The following is a 25,006-nucleotide window of genomic DNA, read 5'->3' on the forward strand; positions in this document are numbered from 1 at the left end:
CATGTCGTTACCAGAAGACTTTCCTTATCACTCAGCAGGTAGGAGCCTGGGAGCAAATCAGACTGAGCTCAACTGTGATGCTTTGTATTTTTGCAAATGCCCTGCTCTCTGAGGATCTAGATAAAGAAACAAAAGAGCTAACATGAAAAGTAACTTACAAAATAAGGTGAAAGGTAGCAGATACCAAATGAAGTATGGATAAATTGAGGGGCCACAGGATATCAGAGCAGAGGGGCATCCAGCAGGACCCCAGAGAGAGGAGGATGGAGGAGGTAACTCAGGTCTTGAAACACAGCTTCACTAGGTCAGGACTGCAAATGCTTTTAACACTGGCTGCCAACATCTCAGATCCCTCCAGCCTTATGCTTCTTGAGCTGCATAGACACCAGACACCAGTCAGTGGTTCTCAACTGTGGTGGCACATTAGGAGCCTCATTCAGATCTTTAAAGACCACAGGATTCTAACATGAGGCCAGGAGAGAGAGTAACTGGGAGATGGGAAAGCAGCAGGGAGAGGACATGCTGGTAGGGGTGCTGACATGAGCAAAGGCACAGGGGCAGAACTCATGTAAGGCCCTCAGGGAGGAGGAAAGAAACCAGTGAGAATGGAGAAAAGAGTATTTATAAGGCAGCGGTAGGACATGAGACTGGAAAGGTAGCTTAGGGCCAAACTCTATGCGGCCTTTAATGCAGACAAATTTGTTTCCTTCTTTGAATCACAAAGGGGGACCCTACTTTTTAAACACCAGCTAAATCCTGGGCACAGACATTTCACTTTATCTTTTTAATCCTCATAAAGTATTCATTTATCCATGTAATAAATGTATACTTAGTGCCTACTATGTTCTAGGAACTCCTATGGGGAGAACCAAACAGACATGCTCTCTCTTTAATTCTGGTGGGGAAGATAAACTAAAATCAAGTAAGCAAAAATTAATTAGCTAATTAATTTAAAAAATTAAATAAGCATATAAACAAATGATTTTTTTTCCCACCGGAAATGAGCACAGCAAATGAACAAGCAGTGTGATGGGAGAGAGGTTTTCAGTAGTTAAAACAGTATTTATGATGTCCCTTAATATTCCCTCTTCTTAAGCTCCCCAGTTCCTTCAAAAATTTCAGTGACCCTCACAGTGCAGAGCAGAGCAGTGACCTGAAGAGAGAAAATTAAAGGATGAGAGAGCATGCTCTCTGGACTCTGGTATGAATCCTGATTTGCATTCACCAGCTGGGGGACCTTGAGAACGTTCTCTGTCTCCTTATTGTAAAAATGGAGATTGGCATTAAAAGAACAATCCAGATTTGTCTTGTTTGGTTGAACCCCTGGCTTTTAAAATTCTTTTTTAAATCTTGTTTTACCAATGTCTGGATTTCATGGTGAAATATGTATATTATTTCTACCACAGTTCTTGGTACATAGGGAGTGCTGAAAAATAGTCTCCTTTCCTTCACCCACTCCATGTACATGTCTACAACGAGCCCTGTCACACACACACACACACACACACACACACACACACACACACATGCCCCTACCCAACTGCTGTCTGTCAAGACCCCAAGGACAAGTCTGTTATCTCTTTTAAAATACCACTGCAAATATTAGGGGCACATAAAATAGCCCACTGACTTCTATTTGGCTGTCCAGAAATTAATTTCCAGTAAAGTCACTTACTGAGCAACAGATACTGCAGAGGCACCCCCAGGCAATCCCTGCTGCAAACTTGAAAATGTATGAATGTGTGAGACCTCCTCCCTGGGCTGGAGAGATCATGGGCCTCACTAGGAGAGTGGTAGAAAAGACAGGGATTCACAGCCTGACTCACCTTTCTGGCTGATTCCCAAAGATTTATCATGAATAATAATGGAAGTAATAGAAGTGTTCTCTAAGGTTACACAGACACCTTTTGTGAGTCCAGGGTTCCTAGCAATGAGTGATCTCCTAGGGAACTAATAAGGCCTTGGGGAAACCAGACCAGCTTACCCACACTCAGGCTGGCCTGAACCCCTTGAAAAACAGGTGATGTGACCACAATGAAGCAGGTCTGTAGTAGGACACCTGTATCAAGGCATTCCTTGAGGTAGTGTTTCTCTTCCTACAAAGGAAGAAAAGTTAGATGAGAATGAGTGAATTACACAAGAAAGAAAACAGCATTTCTCCATTAAACATTATTGAGTTATGAGCTTGAAATATTGACATTTTTCAAAAGTCAGCTCAGTGACAATGCCAATTGTCACTATCTGGATGTGAAACTGTACTATAATTTTGCAGGGTGCTACCACTGGGGGTAAATGACTGAAGGGTACACAGGAGCTCTCTGTAATATTCTTACAACTATACATGAGCCTATGATTATATCAGAATAAGAAATTTAATTTTTAAAAAATTACTAAGGAGAACATATCAACCAGAACGTAGACCTTGCTTGGATCTTGATTCAAATGTAAACTCTAAAAGGGCATTTTTGAGTCAATTGGGAAAATATGGAACTGGTGTCAAATGATATCAGGGAATTATTGTTTATTTTGTTAGAGGTAATAATGGCATGGCAGAAAGGTTTTTGAAAAATGTCCTTATCTGTTAGATATGCATACTGAATTATGTATAGATTAAAAAGATATTCTATCTGGAATTTGCTTTAAAGAACTTAAGGAGAGGGCTTCCCTGGTGGTGCAGTGGTTGAGAGTCCGCCTGCTGATGCAGGGGACGTGGGTTCGTGCCCTGGTCCGGGAAGATCCCACATGCCGTGGAGCTGCTGGGCCCGTGAGCCATGGCCGCTGAGCCTGTGCGTCCGGAGCCTGTGCTCCTCAATGGGAGAGGCCACAACAGTGAGAGGCCCATGTACCGCAAAAAGAAAAAAAAAAAAAAAAGAACTTAAGGAGAAAGCGTGGGGTCAGACAGATGAGACAAGCTGGGTAAAATGTTGATAACTGAAAAAGCTGGGTTGTGGGTGGGTACGTGGTGATTTGTATATTTTCCTCTCTACTCTGTATATATATTTTTAAATTCTATGATTTACAAAGTTAAAAAAAAAACAAACAAAACAGCTCAGGGCCAAGCACAGGATGTAGCTAAATTCAGCTTAAAATGCTGAGACTGGGCTTGGCTGGCTGGGCATTCGGGGTGGAGAACAGAGGTTCCTGGCCAACCACAGTCAGCAAAGGAGGAGCTGCTCCCAGGATGTGGTACAAAAGGGACCAAGCCAAGTCAATTACATGGCAGCAGTTCTAGTGTTGGCAACAAAAGATCTCGGGTGGGACATGGTAACTTTGATTGTAATGACCTGCAAGGCAGGCACCCACTGTTTTCTGGGCCTTTCTGATAACAGGAACTAGCCCATGCCTGGTCCAAAGCTAGTTCTCAAAAGCCATCTGTTAAATTAATGCATGGCAAGGAACTGGCTCTTAGGTGAACAGGGGGGATACAATCTGGGAAAGGAATGCTGAGGATGAGTTTATGTGGACAAGGCCACGTCCTACAATGAACTCTAATTAAGCAGGAGGAAATCTATGTATCAGAGAGATCATGAGCATCACTGACCAGCAGTAGATATGATGCACTTTCCTGTCATTTCCTCCTTCCCTACTCCTACGAGTCGCTCTCTTGTCTGAAAAGTGGGAACTCTAGTACCTGGTTCACAGTTTTCCTGTGAGCACTAAATAGGTAATAACAATTTCTCTAAATTTCCTATTATTTGTCTTTAATTCCATCTCTGTTATTTTTGACCCTGGGCAAGTCCCTTACTGTCTCCACACTTCACTCTCCTCACGTGTAAACTGTAGCTCATAGGAGCACCTGCACCAGAGGGTGCTGTAAGGTTAAATATTTCATGTCAAGTGCTTGGCATTGCATTTGACACTTAGTTAGTGCTCAATAAGTGAAATAATTACCATCATCATTGTTATTATCATCATTAGCAAGATACCTAACACTTGAGGAGTCGACAAAAGTCAACTCCCTTTTTCTTCCCATTTTTTTCCCTCAGGACAATACAGTAAGGTTTCTGGTTCATCAAATGTGACAAGAGTTTCAGAAGAATTGAGGAATCCACATGACATGTTTAGCCCTTGACTTGGCACAGGATATGTGTGGAAACAAACAAACCCCAGTGTTATTATTAATAGTTGTCAGTGCTTCTAATCCCAAATGCAATGCTCTTCCCTTTATAGTATGTCTTGGATTTGCAGAAACGATACCAACTTGAACTATGTCTTGCCATTGAGAGAACATCTGTCAGAGGTATTCTGGTGTTTCTTCCTGAAATCTGGCTGCCGTAGCCACAATTTCCGGTATCCAAGTAGGCAAAGCCACTTCAGTTTTGAACTCCAGGGCTCCTCAGAGAAAAGGAAGGAAATGAATTTGCTTTTTGTTTGAAAACATATTTTGTCCTGGTCTAACAACCCATCAAGGGGAAAACACAAATATATACACTCAACGCATGGAAAACTCACATGCACACATGCACATACACCCATGTACATGTACACACATGATAGAAGAACAACAGTGGACAGGCTGGCCAGATTGACAGTTTAGCAAACAGATTCAAAAGATGAGATGAAAAGGAAATAGTTGGAGGGCACATAAACTTGCAGAGGGTCTATCCTGAACCATTTCACTTCTTGTTTACGAAGAGTAATGCTGGCTTATAGGTACTTTTTCTCCCTGGGATGGCAAAGCCCTCTCTCTGTAGTTATTCTTAGAGATGCTGATTATATTGACTAAGAGAAATTTCAGGCTCTGAAAGCACTGGGCTGAATATCTGGAAATTCATAGCAGCTAAGAAAGGGGTTCAGATATGTAGGGTATGTTCCAAGAGTCCACATATATTAAACTACATATGATGTCTATTCTTGGAGGAGGGAAGGGTATGATGTCATCAGTGTCAGATGATTCGGGGTCTGCCTCTCACTAGCTCTATGGGTTTGAGCAAAACACTCCCAACCCCCGTCTAGAAAGAAATGTTTGAACACCTAGTATGTGGTCATGCTTGAAAAGTACTTACACATTTCCCAGAACATGACAAAAAAATCAATAAATGTTGCCCTCATGATTGCATACATGGTACTGTGCTATGTTACTGAGGAGCTCACAGTATTTGAGGAAAGAGAGTCATTGACCAAATAAACAAGAAGAAATACAACCAGAAAAATACATGCAAGACACACACAAAGCAACATAGGGAAGGATTGGATCCTTCTTTGGAGAAGTGGGAGAAATAAGGGAAGGTTTCCCAAGGATGGTATTATCTAAGCTGAACTAGAAAACATCAATAAGGGCTCAGTGATGTGGGCTTGGCCACTCCAGACAGAAGAAAGGGCCTGTTCAAATCCCAGAAATTTGAAAGAATCGGGTCCTTTTGGGGAGCTCCAATGATGCAGAATCATGCTGGGGAGAGATAGAGTAGGAAATAATGCTGGCAAGGAAGTCAGAGCCAAGCCATGATCTCCAGCCTTCCACCCCTTACAATGTGTGTGATTCTAAAACTCCCCACTTGCATCTTCTATTGACCACATCATTAGCTGGTCAGACTTCATCTTGATCTTGCATGGTAGATGCTTATAACCTGTTGCTGGGCCTCAGGAGCCTGGCCTGGAGCTGGTGCCAACTTCTTCATTACCTTTAAAATTGGGATAGATGAGTTTCTGCCTTCACTCTGCATGAGATTGTTTCATGCAATTGTGGAAGCAAGGATGGGAGTAAGAAACAATGCTGTCAACCTCCTTCAAGGTGTGATGACTTGCCCTCTACCCACTGGAGTAAGTTCAGTTGGAAGCACCCTCCTCCTCTTCTGTCTGTCAGCATTACTCAAAAGGTCCCATGCTTGCTCTACCTCTATCCTTGCTCTCTGCTTTCTGATCGAACACCTGAGAAGGTCCTCTTTCTCCACAATTGGCTCATTTCTATTCAAGTTTCTGTTTAAATTTTTATTTCTAATTTGGGGTTGGTAGATGCAAACTATTACACATAGAATGGATAAGCAACAAGGTCCCACTGTATAGCACAGGGAACTATATCCAATCTCCTGGGATAAACCATAATGGAAAAGAATATTTTCAAAAATGTCTATATGTGTAAAACTGAGTCATTTTGCTGTACGGCAGAGATTGGTACAACCTTGTAAATCAACTCTACTTCAGTTTAGAAATAGTCAATATAGAAAGCCTACAAAAGTATATATAATAAATATGAAAAAAAAATAAAAATAACAAAATGAACTTCTCTATACTCAGTACACAGCTTAAGATGTGGAATGTTCCCTGAGTCTTAGATGCCTTTGGGAGTAAGCCATGAATATAAGACCAACGATTATATCTAAATACTGTGCTGGTGGTCCTGACCAGCATGGAAGGCAAGACAATGAAAAAAATGTATAAAGATTGCACAGGAAAAAACAAAAATTGTATTATTAACACAGATAATATGATTCTTTACATAGAAAACCTTTAAAAAAATCAGAAGATAGTTTTTTAGAATTAAAATTGTTAGCAAGTTTTCTGAATACAAAATCAATAGGCAGAAGTGAGTTGAATTCCATACACAGAGTTTGAAGATATAATTTTTAAATCTAAAATTTATAATAGTCAAACACACACACCCCATCTATATCTATCTAAGCACATAAAACATAAAACACCTAGGAAAAAGTCCAATAAACTTTATGCAAGCCCATTATGGTAAAAATTATAAAAGTCTTTTGAAAGATATTAAAGACCTAACAGAAGGAGTAGAGAGACTCAATATTATAAAGATGTTGGACATCTCCCCAGATTGAGCTATAGCTGTAATGTAATTCCAATGAAAATGTCAATAGGATACTTCATAGAACTTGACAACCTAAAACCCCAAATCTAACTGGAAGTGCTAAGGTCAATTATAGTCAAGACAAAGAAGAAAAGTGGGTTGCATGGCCTTTCCTCTGCAGGTATCATGAATTACTATAAAGTTAGAGTAATTAAGTGATGGTGACATTAGGCATAGGCAAATTGACATCCATCAGAATAAAGGGCTCACCAACAGCCCAGGCAAATATGGAAACCTGATTTATGGGGAATCTGGTGTTGCAAATCAGTGCAGAAAGGAGAGGCTTCTCAAAAAATGGTGCTAGGACTCTGGGTTATCAATAGGGAGGAAAATAAATTGAACCCCTAAATCACCCTATACACAAAAATCAATTCCAAGTGGATTAAAGACTTAAATATGAAACGTGAAACTGTAAAACATTTAGAAGACATCATAGGAACAAACCTGTAAGCTTCTAGGCAGGAAAAGACTTCTTAAACAAGACACAAGATGTGCAAACATAAAGGCAGTGACACAAGTAACTGACAGCACTAGAATTTTGCAACTTGAGAATTGCATGGACTCTACTACTCACTGGGCAAGCATGTGACACCTAGGAGACAGGGTGGGAAGAGGGCTTCTGGGAAGCACATAAACTGCCTCCAGTATGTGGAAACTGTGAAAGCTATTATGCTTTGTTATAAAACAATTAATCAACACTTATGAATGATTAAATAGAGAAATAGTTTGACAGTTTGCACTGACCTTAAAGGAGGGTATTTTAGTTGTGTCATATTAGGAAGAACATTATATTCTTTTTTGAGTCTACAAATATTTACAGAAATTTAATTAACACAGAAGACTAATTGAGATTAGATTAGATCACAACTCCAATATTTACAAATTGATGCACTGGCATTCATGCTATGGACCCATCTAGTATATATGTAAATTCATCAATTACTTCATCAAAACTGATCTTCTTTGAATATTTGTGTTCAGCACCCAGTATAGCTAGATTTCCTACCTTTGCTTTAGTTGATAGTATATTTTCTATTACTTTTAATTTTAAAAAATTTATTTCACAGATGATTTATATATACAAATAGGAAAGATCTTAAAGGTAAGGATAAATTTGGCAAAAATGTATCAATAATAAATTCTAGAAATTGCAATACTGTCTGTGCCTATTGGGATTGATTCTAAAAGCTTGAAAATGTTTCTGCAGTCAAAAATTTTCCAGTGGAATAACTTCACCTGACAATTTATTATAAATTTTAGCATATTTAGTAAACATTTCAAAATTATTATTTTGCAAATATCAGAGAAATGACTGAATGGTAGAAGACATTGAGATCTTTTCATCCATTGCTTTATTAGTGTCAGGTCTTGGTGAGAATAATGGAGCCATTCAAACATTGTTCCATACATTTTTTCTGGTAAAGTAAGACCAGCATCATTCGTCCTTTCTCCTGGCATTCTTCTTTAAAATTTTACTCTTTTTCCTATGTAAATGTTCCTAATTTGCAATGATTTTCTATTCTAATCATGTTCATCTAAAACTTCACACCAAAGGGAAAAGATAACTCAGAAAAGAAAATCTCATACAGCTGTCATTGATTATTTAAAATCTACTGCTCAAATACAAGAATATGTATTAAAGCACAGGGTATTAGAGGTATAAACTGCTCCCAACACTAGCTTGAAAAACTTCAAAACATTAACATCTTATTCTCTTAACAAATGCATGTAATTGAGTTTATGTTTTAGGGAGTTCACTGTACAAACGAGAGTTCTCCAAGTTGACTTCCACATACATTTATTTTTACTTTATTAAAAGATAGCTAACAAAAATATCCTGCTATGAAACTTACATATGTTATTAAAAACCTGCACTAAGCATAGTAATTTTTAGAACTTAGACCAACAAAATCTTTTTTTTTTCAAGGACGAGTATTGTGTCACTAATCTTGTAGAGGTGCTGGCATTTGGTGACATGAAAAAACAAATGAACTTTAGTTTGTTTCATCATTCTTATAAATTCTCTGTATATAGTATGTCACTTTATGTTTTGTCTGTTGATAGACCACTTCCACTGCCCACGCGTGGTTCACCAGTTTACATAACTTTAAACAAAATAACCTTAAGATATACAGATATTTGTATATTGAATTTTTACCTATTTAATCCAATGTAGGTGGTGGATCTTTCATTTAAAGCCCTGTTTTGGAATTCTTCACTTCTAGTGAGATTGAACCAAAAGCAGAATGTCAACTTTGCCATCTCAAAATTTCATAAGGATAAAAAAAGTCCCAAATCGTGTATAATATCCACAATAAATCATTTTCAACTCAGACATAAAAAGAATATAGAGTATGAAGAAAAGAAGAGAGTGGTTTTTGTGTTTTGTTTTGTTATTGTTTTAAAGACAAATCCACAAAGATCTGACTCCTCCACTGGCTTCAGTAGAAGGCTTTCATATTTTCAGTACAGCCCTGGGGCTCTGCAGATTCTCACAGGGAAGAGCTGTCTTTGTGCTCACTCACCCTTCAGATTTTTCACTTTCACCTATGCTTTTGACCTCTGCAAATTCCTTACTTTCTTGCCAACTGAGACAGTGATTAAAACCATTTTCAAAATATTTTTCTGTCTTATTCAGCTTTCAAGATGTTTGCATTTGAAGAGTAATTCAGGGTATCTAATCAGCCATCCTTCTGGACATAGACAGCTTCTAAAGAATGTTTTTTCTTCACTTCCTCCAGCATGACTCTCTGGTGTCCTTAACTGGATCTTATCCCTGTGGTTTATGTTTTTATAACTCTGCACACTTCTCCTTTCATTACAGGTCCTTATAATATTTGTCTCTCTTCCTCAACAAGCCATCAGTTTCCTGAAGCTTCTCTTCATTGTTTCTGTAATGTCCCCAAAGCTTCACCCAGGTACACTCTGGGTACCCCTTTCTTTCTTTCCATACTCAATCCTCCTTTCTCAATCCTTTCTTTCTTTATTTATTCCTTCAGCAAATATTTAATGAGGGCCAACTGATCTTACTTAAATAAGCAGCTAAAATACAATTTCCTAAGTGTTATGGTATGAGAATTATAAGGTGATATGGATGGGGGGTTATACTTAAGCTAAATTTGATAAATTTAGGGAAGACCCACCAAAGAAGTTATAACTTTCACACAGCAATTACCCACTCATTAACACTCCTTTTTCTACCTTTCTCCCTTCCCTGTCTCACTGTCCCCTCTCTCCCCCTAACACTCTCTGGAATCATCTCCCAAAGAAACCACCTGCACCAAACCCTTGCCTCAGGCTCTGCTTTTAAAGGAAAACAAATGGGGACATTGATGGACCATCATTCCAGTTGTCTCCTGTCTCTCTCTGTAGTGTGATTTTTAGTTTCAGATCTTGCTACTACCTTCATCATTTTCACCAAGTTTTTCAAAGTAAATTTCTGAGAGAGAATCTTATTTTCCCCAATCCTCTTTCCTAGACCAGACTCTTCTTTCAATCAGCAGAAGCCTATAGATTGGCTGTTTCTGGGTAAGGCACAGGTGTCCACCCCAGTTCAATCCATTGTGGTTAGCTGCAGAGGGGCACAGAGAGCTGCCCTCAATAGAATCTACTGGAAGAGAAATGAGGGTGGCAGACACTCTGAAAATGTAGTGTGGATGGTATTCTTTCAAAAGTACTGCTCAGGAGGTACTATCATTCCCACTGTCAGATCAGAAAACTGAGGCTCAAAGGTTAGGTGATCAGCTCAAGATTTTACACACTAATGGTGATATCTGGGCTTACATCTGGAAATTTCTAACCCCAGAGTTCTTTTTGTTATACTGCAATGTATCTCCAGCCTGAAAGGTCCAGAGTCAGATAAAATACAAAACCAATATTCCTCTTTTAATTTAATTGTAATATGTGAAAAAGTAAATTATTTCCTGAAATGAGCTCATGCCTGTCCTTTACCTTTTTCATTTTGAAAGCGTATCTATAAGAGAAAAGCCAAAATATATAAGCAATAAATTACATCTTTGTAGTGGAAACAGAAAGGTTGGGGGCTAAGTGGTGGGTAAGGGATAGTTTGTCTTAAAGTAAAAAGTCACAAGTAATTGGTGACATAGTTGGGATCTTAACAGGAGATATTATAATTGGAAGAGCCTATAGATCCAAAGCCTCTCTCACTCAGAGAGGACATTTCACCACATCACTATGAAAGCTTGTAAGCAAAAAGTATATCTATAAGGTTCCCTGTTGACCAAATATCTATTTTTGCTATGTGAAGCAATGACCCTTCAAAAATACACACAGTACCCGGCAGGGCATTTACTGTTTCAAGTGGAAAGAGAGTGTATTGCCTCAATGTAATAGAAGATCCCAGTAGGGTAGATAAAATTTCAGATTTTCCTACAGTCAGGATCAAATAACATCATCAAGATTCAGTTCTTCTATCTTTTAGCTCTGCCTTTGATTGGTAAGATTTTAGTCTCTATCAGATGGAAGCAACCATTTCAGTCCCCAACCCCTCTCAGGTTTCATATCTACAGAATCAGAGCAAAAGCCTATTTCCTAGGAGCTTCAGCACAAGTCTCAGTGAATACTATTGACTCTGAAGGGATGACTTGCTCATCCTTAAACTAATTACTGTGATGGGAGAAACTGGGTTGCCTGATAGGCTACACCTGATTCCCTGGCTTGGGTACAGTGTTATATTTACCTAAAACACTTCAATGAAGAGTGACAGGAGATTGGAACCCCTAACAAAATCAAGGTCCTTTTATCACAAGAAAAGAGTTAACTCTGAATGACCCCCACATACAAACAGCAAACATCCCTTACACACCCTACATTATCCTCACAAAGAAAGCTGCAGTTCTAATGTTCAGAAGCTTGTTGGACTTTAGCTATCCTCAGATCTTAAAACTAATTAATGGGTTGACAGATTCCATAGGTGGAATTTAAAATCCAAGTGTTCAACAAAACAAGGCAAATCTGGATTGTTCTGTTAATGCCAATCTAGCAAACTCCTACTCATTCCACAATCCTAGTTTACTTGCTACCTTCTCTGTGAAACTTCCCCTCATTCTTCACTTAAGGTCTTTGCATTTCATAATTTATAGTGCTACAAAGAAAGTTATTACATAATGACAAAAGTTCAAGTCAACAGGAAGGTGTAACAATTTGAAATTAATGTGCACCCAACATTAGAGCACCTAAGTATATAAAGTAGATATTAACACATATGAAGGTAGAAAGTAACATTAATATAATAACAATAAGAGACTTAAATAATTCTCTTTCAAAAATGCATAGAACACCAAGAGAGAAAATAGAGAGTGAATTTGAACAATGAGCTATATCAAATGAACCTAATAGACATATCCTATTGGGAAATTTCCACCCAACAGCAGAATACCAGCACATCTCAGAGATATTTCAGGTTTGGTTCCAGACCACCACAATAAAGCAAATATTGCAATAAAGGGAGTCACAGGAATTTTTTGGTTTCCCAAAGCATATAAACAATATTTTTACACTATACTGTAGTCAATTGAGTGTGCATTAACATTATGTCTAAAAACACATGTGTAGCTTAATTAAAAAATATTTTATTGCTAAAAAGTGCTAACCATCATTTCAGCAAGTCATAATATTTTTCCTGGTGGAGGGCCTTGCCTCAATGTTGATGGGTGCTGACTGATCAGGGTGTTGGTACTATAGGTTAGGGAGACTGTGGCAATTTCTTAAACTAAGACAACAATAAAATTTGCAGCATCAATTGACTCTTCCTTTCACTTGAACACTTCAAGGCCATTATCGGGTTACTAATTGGCCTACTTTCAATATTGTTGTGTCTCAGGGAATAGGGAGACCCAACAAGAGGGAGAGAGACAGGGAAACAGCCAGTTGGTGAGCAGTCAGAACACGAACAACATTTATCAAGTTCACTGTCTAATATGGGTGCATTTCTTGGCACCCCCCAAAATTACAATAATGACATCAAAGATTACTAATCACAGATCACAGTAACAAATATAATAATAATGAAAAAGTCTGAAATATTGTAAAAATTATCAAAAGAGACACTAGGTAAGCAAATACTATTAGAAAAATCATGCCAATAGACCTGCTTGATGAAGAGTTGCCACAAACCCTCAATTTGTAAAAAACACAATGCCTGCAAAAACAATAAAATGAGATGTGCCTCTACACATTCTTCTCAAGAACACATGAAATGTTCTACAGGATAGACCACATATTAGGCCACAAAATAAGTCTTAACAAATTTTAAAAGATCAGAATTATACCAAGTATCTTTTTGACAACAATCAAATGAAACTAAAAATCAATAACAGTAAGAAAATAAGAAAATTCATAAATATGTGTTAACTACACAACATATTCTTGACCAAAGAGGTCAAGAGGAAAATTTTTAAAATTTTTAAAAGGGAATTTAAGAAATATCTCAAGATGAATGAAAATGAAAACACAACATTCTAAAATGTATGGGATTCAGGAAAAGAAGTATTAAGAGGGAAGTTTATAGTGATGAACACCTACAGTTAAAAACAAGAAAGATCGTAAATAAACAACTTAACTTGACACCTCAAGGAACCAGCAAAAGAGGACCAAACTAAGCCCAAAAATAGCAGAAGAGAGGAAATAATGAAGATTAAAGCAGAAATAAGTGAAACAGAAAAGAGAAAACAATTTAAATAATCAACAAAACTAAGAGTTTGTTTCTTAAAAAGATAAGCAAAATCCACAAACCCTTAGCCAGGGTTCCATATGTACTCCTGTTCTTTGTCTTATTGATTTCTGTATGATCACACTTGCTCAGGGCTGGGCGCAAATGAAGTTGACACACAAATTTATTAAGTGAATTGAATGAGGCACAACATCCAGCATAGCACAGACATGTTGTAAGCATTCAAACTACCAAATGCATTGAGCACAAATTTCTCTGGAACAAAAAGCCCTGACAGTTTATTGGTGCAAATCTAATTATATTTATTTAATTTGACATGCAATGATGAAGTAGATACATCAGTAGTCAAACCTCAGGCATCTTTTTACCTAATGTTGTCTGTCTATCTCCACAGCCAAAGAGAATGGTTCCGAGAGATTCTCCTTAGAGAAGTGCATAGGCAGCTGTGCATGCTTTATTTTGATTTATTTTGCCTTCAAAGACCCATTTGTGGCTGATTTCTCGCTTCAGTGAGGTTGCCAATGAGTGTGTACAGGATAATATTGAGCCCAGGATTTCCTACCTGAGGTCACATATATAGCAAAATGCTTAAAAACATGGTCATTGTCATGACACACACCCAGGCTAAGTCCTGACATTTCTATACATTAGTAAATGCACACAGCCTTTGTGGCCCTGGGGTTGTTACTTGTCATCCTTGACCTCTAATTTATTTACGCATAAAGAGAGGAAAATAATCATACATAAGTCATGTGGTGTAGTGAAAATTAAGGAAAAGAGCATTCCTAAAACCTCTAACCTGGGCTTAATGAAATTCACCCTTCATTTCAATTCTTTCAGCATTTTATGAAGTACTTCGTTACATGCCAAGCACTCTGCCGAGTGTTGTAATAAAACAAAGATGAGCAAGATACACACATTCTTCCCTCAAAGAACTTACAGCCTTGTAGAGAATAAAATATATGCTAAAGAGGGAAGAAAAGAAGAAAGCTAGGAATGCACACAACGTGAAACAAAATAAAATAAAAGAAACTTGAGGAAGATTATCAAGTGAAATTTTCTTAGGTTAAATGGAAACTTGATGTATGTGCCTTTTGCAAAGTTTTTTCTTCCCTTTGTCATATTTAGTATAAAATCAAAAAAACAAGCTTCTGCTCCTAGCACATATGTCTGTCCAATATTTGCCCTGCTAGCCCGGCTTGCCTCATCTCTTACGATAGCCTAACTCTCCCTTTCAACAGTGAAAACATTGACATTGTTACATCATGACTTTGCTCATGCCATTCCACCTCCTTGGAGCTCCTTCCTGCCCCTCTTTTCCAGATGGGAAATTCCTCCTCATTTCCCAAGGCTCAGCTCAGCCATGATCTTCTCCACCCTTTCCAACATGAGTTCCAAGCCCCTTCTCTGGGCTTCCAGGGCACATTGATTAGAATTCCAGCAAAGCACTCAACTTTGTCCATATTTATGTATGTACTTATCTCTCCAACTGGATTATAAGATCTTCCAGAGCAGTGCCTAGGGCTGGTTCATTTTCACATCCCTGGAACCTAACATATGGGCTGGTGATAGTTGGTCCAAAGGAACCTTCGTGACACTGGCTGTCTGAACTTTTCCAATGGCAAGTTTGGTCTGGCTGCCTGATTTTAGTCAAGCCCCAGGTTTTGCCCAGGCTTGGGTGATGCCACAGAGCTTACTGCCCACTTTCAGGAACAGATGTTGGATTCTGTTACCCCCACAAGAGAGACGAAACTCTGGGAACGGAGTCACACTCAAGCACCAGAGGAGGAATCCACCATGTTGAAGCATTTATTTGTTTGGAGAAAGTGTGTGGCCAATATTTTCCACAGTCAGGTTGGAGAGTCTCTTTGGGACATTGAACTGAGAGCTGTGGCAGCTTGCTTGGAAGGCAGTAAAGGAAAATGTTATTAATTAATGATATCCTCTTTCCACCAGCAGAAGTGTGGCATTTGGAGTCAGACAGATGGGAATTTAATTTTTATTTCAGGCTTCACCTGTGTGACCTTGAAAAAGTTACTTTTCTAAGCCTCGGTATTATCTTCATCTCTGAAACAGGAATAATTGTACTTTTCCAAGAGGGTTGCTGTGAGGAATCATGGATAGACTACAGTGTAGAGTATATAGCATCTACAGTATTTAGAGTATGTTATCTGACTTGGCACACAGGGTTTTTACTCAATGGCAGCAGTTGTTATTGACATAAACCTGCTTATAACACTAGTCACTTGAGTCAGTCAGGGCATCTTCTGTGCTGGAATCACATATTCTGTGCAACCCACTCCCTCTTTTCAATACTCTATCACTTTCCAAAACAAAACTGCCTTGTCATAGTAATACTTTGCAAAATGACTATGTCATTACATGGGGGCTCCTTGAGATTGGCAAACCCCAACATTCTAAGCCCTAACTTCAAGCAGGATACTTCTGGGAAGCTCTCAGCAAATGGCTAACGTCAGGCAGCAGTGAAGTTCTAGAATTTTCCACGTGATGATGACACTTCTTGACTTTCTATCCTTGGCATGTATACCCACTTTTCCTATAATGTCTTCTGGGCTCCTTAACATGGTTTATAATGCCCTTCACATTGCAATCCCTAGGACTTTGTATAATTGTCTCCTCCACCTGGAGCTTTACCACTTGCTCAGCTTAACTCTCATCCTTCAGTTATCTGCCATTATGACCACCTCATGGAGTCTTCACCAGCCCCACTGTTGGCCAGAGCTCAGTGTGATTGTTTTCTCAATACTCATCGCTCTTTATATTACCTCTGGATTATAAATCCCCAAATGTGCAGTTTTTTTAAAAATCTCTGGATCGAAAGGGGATAACAGAAATGTATACAGAGAAGGACTGTGCCTATTTCCAAAGCCATGATCTCTGGCAGAAGCATACTAAATGTGCCATAAACAGTGGTTGAATAGACGAATGATCATGGTTGGCAATCGCCCTTTGAGCACATCCCCTGGGAGCCATGTGGTGGGCTGGAGAGAACTCTGGATTTGGGGTCAGTGCACCTAGTTGGAAATATCAGCTCTGCTACCTCTTCCCTGGGTAACCACAGTGAAGTTACTTACTTTATAAATCATAGTCTCCTCATTTATGTAATGGGAACAAAATCCCCCCCTGCTTCAGAGGTTTGCTGTCAGAATAAATGAATAAAAAACAAACAAACAAAATAACCAAAGGACTTTACACAGAGCAGGTATTTTGCCCATGATGGTAGGTCTTATTGAGATTCAAACTTGTGTTTGTGTTCAGTGTGCATCTGGAAATGTGCATCTCTATGTGTGTGTGTGAGTACCTGTATTTGTCATACCAGAGAGGTCAGAATATGCTTGTAACACAATCAAATGTGGGTGCAGGAGTTTTCAGACTTTAGAGGATTGTTTAAATATTGCTCCTCTCAGCTCCATAGCTCAGTCTTGCTGCTAATGGGTTATTCACAGCGTGGGTCTTACTTTTCCCTGGTTTGATCTGAGCCACTCCCCTTGTGTTCCAGACACCAACACTAATAAATGGAAAAAAATCCAACTTAATTGACCTAATCATATCGATGCATACAGAAAGTAGGTGTTCTTGTTTTTCTCTTAATTTCCTTTGTCCTCCCCACCCCAGGCTTTTGCCTCATTTTTGTAGCTATTTTATTCAAAGTTTAAATCTACAGACTCTAGGTGAATCGTAAGAATCTTTTTGTTCTTTCCTGAAAGTCATGAATGCTTGTCAAGCAAAAATTGTTAGTGTTACATTATTTTCTTGGCACCAAATTGACGTTTACTGACAGATCTAGGGTAGGACTGTGCTGGCTCTGTGGCGAGGAGATTTGGGCTGCTTTCTCTGAGAAAACGTAGTAAAGGAGGCACATGACATTTGTCAGTTTTGTGAAACAGGCCCCTGCGGGTCACCTCACTCATCTGCTCGTTTTCATTTGAAGGTATTCATTTCAATCTGTTCAATATCTGTAACTATTGAGTCCTTGACATGTTGACTTTATCTGTCCCTTGGTGCCTGATACCACAGGAGGAAAAAATGACTGTAGTGAACTATATTTAAGTTCCCTGCATAGTGGCTGTGGGGTCCTTAGGCACCAGCCCTGCACCTTTGTTTCTTAATCTGCATAAATGTGTATAAAAATGTCAACCTGGCCACTAAAACTCCTGACCCAAGATAAGTGCATAACTAACTTTGGTTTCCTTTCTATTTCCTTCTGGATCTATGCTGTCTTTTCCTGAAGCACTCCCACCTGTCCACCCCCTCCTGGGTACCCTCTGAGTTGGTAGTAATGGATCCACCTGTGAGGAGCTAGGGTACTTATCTCTAAACTCCCAACCTTGTTGGATAGGGGTGCCGGTGTAGGGTGCTCTGCAGGTAGGCTCAATGATCGCCCACCTGGAGAAAGCCTCAGGTGAACAAGCAGAGAGATGCAGGTGTTTGAGGAAGGATGCTGTCAGCCTTCAAGAGAACCTGTCCACAGGTTCTGTCCACTGTGCAGGTGAGCACAGTGTGGGCCAGGGAGTGTGGGTGGGACATCCACAGCTTCTGGCTGCTGCTAGGTGTACCCCAGGTTGGCAGGGATCAGGAACTGTGAATAAGAAGTGATGGGTACAGAACAGAGAGCACAAGGCATGATGCTAAGAGGCAAGAGGGTAGTAAACACTCAGAAAATGTGAGTTAGACTAGGCGACCTAAGCAGTAAGCACCGATCTATAACTTTCCCTGCCAAGGTGCATGGAGCCACCGTGCAGCCCTACACAGAGTCCACCTGCAGTGTCAGTGTGGTGAGATCAAAAACAACTTTTCATGATGTCTGTGAGATTCTGTCTTTTCCGCCAACTCATTTCATTCTTAAACTATCCAACCTCTACTTCCTTAAACCAACTGGAGTGAGTCTTTGTTCCTTGCCAACAAAAAAGCCCCAGCTCAAGCCCTCATTAAGTCTGCAACCCAATCTCATGTAAACCAGAGCCTCAGGCTTTGTCATAAATGCTGGCCAGTGTTCTGCCAGGCAGCATGGTAGGGACCATGCACACTCTGGAGTCAGACCACCTGGTTTAATTTCTAACTCACTTACTTTTTTCTGTGTGACGTTGGCAAGTTACTTAACCTCTTTGTGCCTCGGTTTTCTTATCTCTAAAATGGGAATAATTATAACTACCTTATTGCATCATTCTGAAAACTTAATGAGTTAATACAAGAACACTAGCACAGAGTAGCTCTTAGTAAGTGACAGCTAGTTTTATCACTTGACTTAATTGCAATCTTGACACTCCTCTTGCCGCCTATGTGTTCAGACACAGGCCCAAAGGGCCCAGGGCAACAAAGTAGGAGAGAGTAGCCACACTGGTGTAAGGCATGCACCCACAAGGGAAGTCTGCAGTGTGGACCATTGCAGCAGAGCCCTGTAGCAGCAGAGCCTGGCTTGTAGGAATGACAGGCATTAATCCCTGCCACATACCCCAAATCAAGCATACAGTGATTTTTGTTCCAAAACCTTACTGAAAAAAGGGGTGAGATTCTTACTCTAATTTTTTGAACATATCAATGGATAAGAGGAAGAACTTGAAGACTCGAGTTGATGAACTTGAAAGTTGGTGTTTTTCCAAGATTTAATGCCTCAAGTATAATCTAGGGACTTCCCTGGCGGTCCAGTGGTTGAGACTCCGCACTTTTGCTGCAAGGGACACAGGCTCGCTCCCTGGTCGGGGACCTAAGATCCAACCATGCTATGTGGCGTGGACAAAAAAAAATAATAATAATAATTAAACAAAATTTAAAAAATAAATCTAAGGAATAGTCAAGGAGGTAACAGTCTCACTGCAGCAGGAGACCACTTTGATAGTTAAGAGTCTCTTAGCAGAGACTTTTGTTATTCCAGATCCTTGGGGTTTCTTTGCACATAAACGAGGGCCAGTCAAGCTGGGATAGACTCATTCTCTGCTTCGGGACACCTTGCGTATATGCAGCTGGGAGCTTAACTAAGTCGCTTCACGGGAACATATTAGAGGTAGACCTAAGAGTCTGCTCAGTGAGAACCCCAAGCAGCCCCTCCACAAAGCAGGGGTACTATGGCGCTGACACCTCTGGCAAGTGGGAACTGGCTGGCACTGTGTCACCAAGTTCAGAGACAGGATCCTTAAGCTTCTCGACTTTTCTAGTCTCTGTTTACAGCCAGCACTGCCCCTTAAGTTCTAAAAGGATAGAAATCATGTCCCTGAGACTGGAACTCTGCCCTGTTTCTTGGTCTCCTCTGCTGGACTGTGATGCTCCTTAGGCCTGAGACAGATCCCGGCCCCTCTCTCCCCCACTGGTTTATGGTCCCTGAAGGTTGAGACAGAACTGAGCTGGGAAAGTAGTTGGTGCTCAAAAACTATTTGGTGCATGTAGACACAGATGAAAGAATATGATAAAACTTCTTCTCCAGGGGCATTCACACACGCAGTCCCCACCCTCCCACCTGTAACACTCTCTCAACACTTCGTTGCCTATTGAAACTATTAATGCTTTAGATCCCAACAAATATATAACCTCTCAGAGGAGTGAACCCAGGCTGGCCAATTAGCTAAGACCCCTTGTTATACTTTGATGCTGAACTCTGCAGCCTGTCATGATGGTTATTCATTAATCAATTGTGTGATTATATCACCATCCCCTTTCCCCCACTATAAGATTCATTATGGCTAGAAAAACATCAGTTTTGCTCACCATAGCCTCTTAAGTGTCCAGCACAGTGACTGGAACATAGAAAAATTGGAAAACAACATTTTCTGAGTCAATGAATAAATGAACAAATATAAAGACTGCACGCAAAAAATATGTTTACTGCAACCCTGAGTCATAAAATGATTAAAAAGCCAACAGTCAGCTTTTATAGATCCAACGTTGGCCAAAACCCAACTGGAGGAGAAATGGGTTAGGAAATACAGAAAAGCTTTCCAATCATCTTTGTTAAGGGGATTTTTTAGCTGGGCAATTATGTTCCCTTGTTCTCCTTTCAGCAAACAGGTTTCAGAAGGGAGGTGCATTTCCAAGATGTTTGCCAATTTTATAGATGGATTTTTTTTTCTAGATCTGATGAGTGAATTCTGAGTTTTTAAAAAAGAAAAAGTGGTTCAAATATAGAGAGTTTTAGCCCACTGAAGCATTTGTTTATTGTGACATTTTTTCTTAATTGCTTTGAGAAGAATAAAGACCTTTATCATATAATTGGAGCGATGTACCCCATCAGTGTCATATGGATGTCAATCGTAAATGTACCTGCAAGCTTTTTGAGATGGGACTCAAAATCCTCATTGTTTCCTTTATTTTTATTATTATTTTTTATGTAGCATGAACCAAATTGCCCACTTCCCCATACACATGTTATTTTGAAGCACTGTCCATGCTCAGCACAAATTCCATATATTAACTGCAATGTTCATATAACACACCAATACAGGGGTCACTGATCTCTCTGTAAAGAGAAGTGCAAATACCAAAATGGTCTTCTTTAGGGGATGGAAAAGGCATTTTCATGCACACATTTGGCATTACATAGAAACTACCTTCCCCAAGCATATACATTTTTTTCTCTTTTTTTCATCTTATTTATGTTATTCTGAGGGCCTTGGATTCATCGATTTTTACTAATCTATGCCAGTGTTTTCCAACTGGTGCTTTATCTAAAGTAATGTCTTATCTCCTTTTTTGACAGGCTTCACGGTAAAGCCAGAGATTCAGTGAAAACCATTCATTCATCCCTTTGTTCAGCTGTTCGTTCATTCATCTGTTTGTTCAAATATTTGTTCGTGTAGTCAAGAAAACTTGATTTAAAACCTACCACTTGTCAGGTATGGTGCCAGGCTTAGCATTGTGGTACCATGGCTCAAGATGTCCTTCATTTAACCTGGATGACATTGATGGAGGTCTTCCTCACACAGTTGGCAGACACTGTGGTCCTTGTAGGGTTGGTCATTACCTCAATGCGTCTCTCCTTTTTATACCAAAGCCTTGCATTAGGGATGCAGAAATGAATAAACTGGATGGTCTGACATCGGGTGGAAAAGGCAGGCAAGTCAACAGTCACAGCTCAATGTGGCATGTGTGAAGATGGGGCTGAGCATAGGTGGGTGTGTGTGAGAGTGTAGGTAAAGGGCACCCCTCCCATGCTGAGGATGTAGGGGTGGAAAAGGAAGGTGACATCTGAACTCAGCACCGTCAGACAAGTATGAGTGAATGTGGTGAAGGGAGAAAAAAGGGAATTTAAGACAGGGGATCAGGTATATCTGGATTTCCACAAGTTTTTTTTTTAAGATATTTATTCAGCATCATGATCAGACTATTACATTTAGCAATCAACAGCATGGATGCAAAAAAAGAACAAAAAACAAAAAAAACTACACTAAAACCCTGTGTTGGAATGCTGTACACTTTCCCCAGAACAGAAACTAAAATAACCTGTTATACAATTAGTCACAAATACAGTCCTTGAGGTTTTTTTACCCATACACATGAGTATTGTCTAAAGCATGTCTTCCTTGAATCAGCTAGGCCCTGCCACTATTGTGCTTGGCTGAGTTCACAAATCTGTTGCAACCTGTGGCTTCCTTGTCACTTCTTGGCTCTCCTCTCCTGCTAAGCTTTGTTTCCTGGCAGTAATTAAAACCTTCTGCCACTCCCATAGCTGCTGCTGCTGCTGGAACTGCAATAGCCGCCTTGGTTTCGTGGTTTGGCAAAGTATTGGCCTCCACCACCATAGGGGCCAGAACCTCTGCTTCCAAAGTTTCCTCCTTTCATGGGTCCAAAATTTGAAGATTGATTGTTGTAATTGCCAAAATCATTGTAGCTTCTGACACCTCCAAAATTACTTCCACTACCACTACTAAAGCTGCCTCTGCCTCCTCCATTGTTATAGCTGTCATAGTTTCTGCTCCTTCCATAGCCACTGCCCTGGTTTCCATAACCCTGTCCATCACTTCCATAGCCTCTGTTTCCTCCAGAGTAACCAGGGCCACCTCCTCTATAACCACCATCATTACCAAATCCATTATAGCCATCCCCACTGCCACCATATCCACCTCCATCACAGCTGCCACCAAAGCCACCTTGACCACCGAAGTCTCCTTCACAACCAAAGTTGTCATTCCCACCAAAATCACCTCAGTGACCACCACCAAAGTTTCCAGAACCACTTCGACCTCTTTGGCTGGATGAAGCACAAGCCATCTCTTGCTTTGAAAGGGCTTTCCTTACTTCACAGTTATGGCCATTCACTGTGCGGTATTTCTGAATGACAATCTTGTCTATAGAGTCATGGTTATCAAAAGTTACAAAAGCAAAGCCTCTCTTTTTGCCACTGCCTTGGTCTGTCATGATTTCAATCACTTCAATTTTTCCCAAATGTTCAAAATAATCTCTTAGGTGATGTTCTTCAGTGTCTTCTTTAATGCCACCAGCAAAAATCTTTTTCACTGTTAAGTGGGCACCAGGTCTTTGAGAATCTTCTGTTGAGACGGCCCTCTTTGGTTCCACAACTCTTCCATCCACCTTGTGTGGCCTTGCATTCATGGTTGTGTCTACCTCCTTCACAATGGCATATGTGACAAACCCAAAGCCTCTGGAGCACTTGGTGTTTGGATCCCTCATTACCACACAGTCTATGAGCATTCCCCTTTGCTCAAAATGGCTCCTCAGACTCTCACTGGTTGTTCTAAAGCTGAAAACTGATGAAGAGCTTCCACAGCTGTTGGGACTCTTTGGGAGACTCTGACTTAGACATGACAGCGGTAGACGGGGGAGACTTTAACGATGCTTACTTGGTGGCATCCACAGGCAGAAAGCAGAACACTATTCCTTTAAGAAGTAACATTGCTGCCCTGGATCCATCATGTCCCTCGATGCCAGGTCTTAAAAGCCCCAGTTCTTTCTTTCCTTTTAGGGGCTTAGTCTAGTAGAATGCTTGGCAAGGACTGAAAGTCAATTCTAGGTTGTCCAATAGGACTTATGACAATTTTATCCCGTATGTGCATTGTGCATGCCCATTATTTTATATAGAACTATAGATATGATCAATAGTTTCAAGTCATTTAGACATTATTATTTTAGTTGGAGTTTTTTTTTTAATACAGCTGTAGGCTGCCTTTTATTTTTAATTTTTTTAACATCTTTATTGGAGTATAATTGCTTTACAATGGTGTGTTAGTTTCTGCTTTATAACAAAGTGAATCAGTTATACATATACATATGTTCCCATATCTCTTCCCTCTCGCATCTCCCTCTCTCGCACCCTCCCTATCCCACCCCTCTAGGTGGTCACAAAGCACTGAGCTGATCTCCCTGTGCTATGCGGCTGCTTCCCACTAGCTATCTATTTTATGTTTGGTAGTGTATATATATCCATGCCATTCTCTCACTTTGTCACAGATTACCCTTCCCCCTCCCCATATCCTCAAGTCCATTCTCTAGTAGGTCTGTGTCTTTATTCCCGTCTTACCCCTAGGTTCTTCATGACATTTTTTTTCTTAGACTCCATATATATGTGTTAGTATATGGTATTTGTCTTTCTCTTTCTGACTTACTTCACTCTGTATGACAGACTCTAGGTCCATCCACCTCACTACAGATAACTCAATTTCGTTTCTTTTTAGGGTTGAGTAATATTCCATTGTATATATGTGTCACATCTTCTGTAACCATTCATCCGATGATGGACACTTAGGTTGCTTCCATCTCCTGGCTATTGTAAATAGAGCTGCAATGAACATTTTGGTACATGACTCTTTTTGAATTATGGTTTTCTCAGGGTATATGCCCAGTAGTGGGATTGCTGGGTCATATGGTGGTTCTATTTGTAGTTTTTTAAGGAACCTCCATACTGTTCTCCATAGTGGCTGTACCAATTCACATTCCAACCAGCAGTGCAAGAGTGTTCCCTTTCCTCCACACCTTCTCCAGCATTTATTGTTTCTAGATTTTTTGATGATGGCCATTCTGACTGGTGTGAGATGATATCTCATTGTAGTTTTGATTTGCATTTCTCTAATGATTAATGACGTTGACCATTCTTTCATGTGTCTGTTGGCAATCTGTATATCTTCTTTGGAAAAATGTCTATTTAGGTCTTCGGCCCATTTTTGGATTGGGTTGTTTGTTTTTTTGTTATTGAGCTGCATGAGCTGCTTGTAAATTTTGGAGATTAATCCTTTGTCAGTTGCTTCATTTGCAAATATTTTCTCCCATTCTGAGGGTTGTCTTTTGGTCTTGTTTATGGTTTCCTTTGCTGTGGAAAAGCTTTTAAGTTTCATTAGGTCCCATTAGTTTATTTTTGTTTTTATTTCCATTTCTCTAGGAGGTGGGTCAAAAAAGATCTTGCTGTGATTTATGTCATAGAGTGTTCTGCCTATGTTTTCCTCTAAGAGTTTGATAGTTTCTGGCCTTACATTTAGGTCTTTAATCCATTTTGAGCTTATTTTTGTGTATGGTGTTAGGGAGTGTTCTAATCTCATGCTTTTACATGT

The 25,006-nt window shown here is 39.8% G+C and overlaps 1 pseudogene; it reads right to left on the reverse strand.

Annotated features, from left to right (window-relative positions):
• Positions 1-21,936: 21,936 nt before the first annotated feature.
• On the reverse strand, positions 21,937-24,731 carry LOC111171567 (heterogeneous nuclear ribonucleoprotein A1 pseudogene; annotated as a pseudogene).
• Between the last annotated feature and the right edge of the window lie 275 nt (positions 24,732-25,006).

The sequence above is a fragment of the Delphinapterus leucas genome, chromosome 5, assembly GCF_059928025.1.
Source record: "Delphinapterus leucas isolate spDelLeu-1000000601 "Yukka" chromosome 5, BTC_Dleu_Yukka2, whole genome shotgun sequence".
Lineage (NCBI taxonomy): Eukaryota > Metazoa > Chordata > Mammalia > Artiodactyla > Monodontidae > Delphinapterus > Delphinapterus leucas.